Here is a 4,233-nt window from a genome sequence, read left to right as displayed (position 1 = left end):
TCCCGGCGGGGTCAGGGACTTCCTCTGCCTCGTGATGACTGGGTGTTGTGTGCTGTCCTTAGGTTAGTTAGGTTTAACTAGTTCTAAGTTCTAGGGGACTGATGACCATAGATGTTAAATCTCATAGTGCTCAGAGCCTTTCACGTGCAGACTTTTTCCTTTGGGGCTTCCTGGAGCAAGAAGTGCCACCATTCCTGAGTTGAAGGATCGCATCAGAACTGCCGTCAGCAATGTCGCAGGGAATACGTTACGCCGAGTTACGGAAAGCTTCCAACGCCGCCTAGATGATGGATGAATGATTGGAAAAGAGCACAGGTAGTCCCAGTCTTCAAGAAGGGTCGTCGAGCAGATGCGCAAAACTATAGACCTATATCTCTGACGTCGGTCTGTTGTAGAATTTTAGAACATGTTTTTTGCTCGAGTATCATGTCGTTTTTGGAAACCCAGAATCTACTATGTAGGAATCAACATGGATTCTGGAAACAGCGATCGTGTGAGACCCAACTCGCTTTATTTGTTCATGAGACCCAGAAAATATTAGATACAGGCTCCCAGGTAGATGCTATTTTTCTTGACTTCCGGAAGGCGTTCGATACAGTTCCGCACTGTCGCCTGATAATCAAAGTAAGAGCCTACGGAATATCAGACCAGCTGTGTGGCTGGATTGAAGAGCTTTTAGCAAACAGAACACAGCATGTTATTATCAATGGAGAGACGTCTACAGACGTTAAAGTAACCTCTGGCGTGCCACAAGGGAGTGTTATGGGACCATTGCTTTTCACAATATATATAAATGACCTAGTAGATAGTGTCGGAAGTTCCATGCGGCTTTTCGCGGATGATGCTGTAGTATACAGAGAAGTTGCAGCATTAGAAAATTGTAGTGAAATGCAGCGGATAGGCACTTGGTGCAGGGAGTGGCAACTGACCGTTAACATAGACAAATGTAATGTATTGCGAAAACATAGAAAGAAGGAGCCTCTAAGGTATGATTATATGAAACCGGAACAAACACTGGTAGCAGTTACTTCTGTAAAATATCTGGGAGTATGCGTGCGGAACGATTTGAAGTGGAATGATCATATAAAATTAATTGTTGGTAAGGCGGGTACCAGGTTGAGATTCATTGGGAGAGTCCTTAGAAAATGTAGTCCATCAACAAAGGAGGTGGCTTACAAATCACTCGTTCGACCTATACTTCAGTATTGCTCATCAGTGTGGGATCCGTATCAGATCGGGTTGACGGAGGAGATAGAGAAGATCCAAAGAAGAGCGGCGCGTTTCGTCACAGGGTTATTCGGTAAGCGTGATAGCGTTACGGAGATGTTTAGGAAACTCAAGTGGCAGACTGCGCGAGAGGCGCTCTGCATCGCGGTGTAGGTTGCTGTCCAGGTTTCGAGAGGGTGCGTTTCTGGATGAGGCATCGAATATATTGCTTCCCCCTACTTATACCTCCCGAGGAGATCATGAATGTAAAATTAGAGAGATTCGAGCGCGCACGGAGGCTTTCAGACAGTCGTTCTTCCCGCGAACCGTACGCGACTGGAGCAGGAAAGGGAGGTAATGACAGTGGCACGTAAAGTGCCCTCCGCCACACACCGTTGGGTGGCTTGCGGAGTATAAATGTAGATGTAGATGTAGATGAATGTGTTGTGCAGAGGGGGCATCATTTGACAGGACTCATATTCAAAAAGTAATCCACACAATGGACAGCGACTTACACATTAGTAAATGGCATACCTTTAACTATTAATTGACTAATAGGTAATAAATAAATTACAGTTACTGCCTGATGGTGTGTTTTTAATATCCTACTATGAACGCTGCCGCACCCTGTACTACTACTATAACTAATACAATCTATATATTTTGGTCATCAACTGCTTGTTTTAATACAAGAAAGCAGGGATTCTTTTCCTTGAATGTTACAGAACTTAAAACATCCAGAAAGCACGTTGCATACTGAAAGACTACCAGCACTGGAGGAGGTGTGGCACCATCCAATACTGAGCACTGGATATGCCAACACCAAACTTGGAGTGATGGTGCTGGTTCATCTGCCGTCAAGATATTCGACCATCGGTTTTGGTCAACATGACTTTGTCAACAGCGGTAGTATGTGTCTGGTATATTGTTGAAGACACAAAAAAATTACAGAAACTGGCTGCGAGCGGGCGTTGATTAAAATCAGTGGGGCAAGTTGAAAATTTGTGCCCGACCTGGATTCGAATCTGGTTACTAGGCAGATGCTCTGACCACTGAGCCATCCAGACACAGTGGTCACTGCAACTGCCACACCTCCCGTCAGACCCAATTTTTGAGCTAATCCGCACACTATAAATGTAGTACCCCTTGCTCATTATCCCCATTACTCGTGGATCTTCGCCAATTCCTGTAAGAGTTGGAGCCTGTTGGGCATCTGCAGTGAATAGATCATTGGTAGTTTCGCCTTAAGAAATATTGAGCCAGCAGCCGTTATGAATTAAGACATACAAGTATTACAGATAATACTGGCTACGTGCAGGCATTGATTGAAATTAATGCGAAGGATGAAAATTTGTGACTGACTGGGATTCGAACGTGGGTCTTCCGCTTACTAGGCAGATGTTCTGACCACTTTTTATTTTATTTTTTTTTGTTCATCTCATTTTGTTGTAGATTGTCCGTTAAATTTGTTCGGGGCGGACGTCCAATGAGACCCGTTCAGATTCTTCGTCGATACGCGCACTCAGTTTTTTATGACAGAGGGTAGCTAACCCTCTGTTAGCCGAGCGGTCTACGGTGCTGCAGTCATGGACTGTGCGGCTGGTCCCGGCGGAGGTTCGAGTTCTCCCTCGGGCCATGGTGTGTGTGTTTGTCCTTAGGGTAATTTAGGTTACGTAGTTTGTAAGCTTAGAGACTGATGACCTTAGCAGTTAAGTCCCATAAGATTTCACACACATTTGAACATTTTTTGAGCTAATCCTCTGACCGAAGACGCTAAACTACGGCGCCGGGAAAATGTTCACATGCGTGTGAATTCCTAAGGGACCAAACTGCTGAGGTCATGGGTTCCTAGACTTACATACTACTTAAACTACCTTAAACTAACTTACGCATGCCCATGCCCAAGGGAAGACTCTAAACTCCGGCGGGAGGGGCCGTGCAGTCCGTGACATGGAGCCTCAAACCGCGCGGCCACTTCGCGCAGCAATAAATGTGGAACGCTTCACGATTTTGCATGTCATCCTTGGGCAGAGGCCATGCTAATTCTTTCTGCATCGTTCCCATTTTAATATACACTCCTGGAAATGGAAAAAAGAACACATTGACACCGGTGTGTCAGACCCACCATACTTGCTCCGGACACTGCGAGAGGGCTGTACAAGCAATGATCACACGCACGGCACAGCGGACACACCAGGAACCGCGGTGTTGGCCGTCGAATGGCGCTAGCTGCGCAGCATTTGTGCACCGCCGCCGTCAGTGTCAGCCAGTTTGCCGTGGCATACGGAGCTCCATCGCAGTCTTTAACACTGCTAGCATGCCGCGACAGCGTGGACGTGAACCGTATGTGCAGTTGACGGACTTTGAGCGAGGGCGTATAGTGGGCATGCGGGAGGCCGGGTGGACGTACCGCCGAATTGCTCAACACGTGGGGCGTGAGGTCTCCACAGTACATCGATGTTGTCGCCAGTGGTCGGCGGAAGGTGCACGTACCCGTCGACCTGGGACCGGACCGCAGCGACGCACGGATGCACGCCAAGACCGTAGGATCCTACGCAGTGCCGTAGGGGACCGCACCGCCACTTCCCAGCAAATTAGGGACACTGTTGCTCCTGGGGTATCGGCGAGGACCATTCGCAACCGTCTCCATGAAGCTGGGCTACGGTCCCGCACACCGTTAGGCCGTCTTCCGCTCACGCCCCAACATCGTGCAGCCCGCCTCCAGTGGTGTCGCGACAGGCGTGAATGGAGGGACGAATGGAGACGTGTCGTCTTCAGCGATGAGAGTCGCTTCTGCCTTGGTGCCAATGATGGTCGTATGCGTGTTTGGCGCTGTGCAGGTGAGCGCCACAATCAGGACTGCATACGACCGAGGCACACAGGGCCAACACCCGGCATCATGGTGTGGGGAGCGATCTCCTACACTGGCCGTACACCACTGGTGATCGTCGAGGGGACACTGAATAGTGCACGGTACATCCAAACCGTCATCGAACCCATCGTTCTACCATTCCTAGACCGGCAAGG

At 48.6% G+C, this 4,233-nt stretch overlaps 1 non-coding gene across 1 annotated transcript; it reads right to left on the bottom strand.

Annotated features, from left to right (window-relative positions):
* Window positions 1–3,192: 3,192 nt before the first annotated feature.
* LOC126186574 (U6 spliceosomal RNA) lies at window positions 3,193–3,297 on the bottom strand. Its single transcript, XR_007537645.1, has one exon. It is a non-coding gene; the product is annotated as a U6 spliceosomal RNA (small nuclear RNA).
* Window positions 3,298–4,233: the final 936 nt, after the last annotated feature.

Source organism: Schistocerca cancellata, chromosome 4 (assembly GCF_023864275.1).
Source record: "Schistocerca cancellata isolate TAMUIC-IGC-003103 chromosome 4, iqSchCanc2.1, whole genome shotgun sequence".
NCBI lineage: Eukaryota > Metazoa > Arthropoda > Insecta > Orthoptera > Acrididae > Schistocerca > Schistocerca cancellata.
Note: the sequence above shows the minus strand (reverse complement) of the source record. Positions and strands in the feature narration are given on the sequence as shown.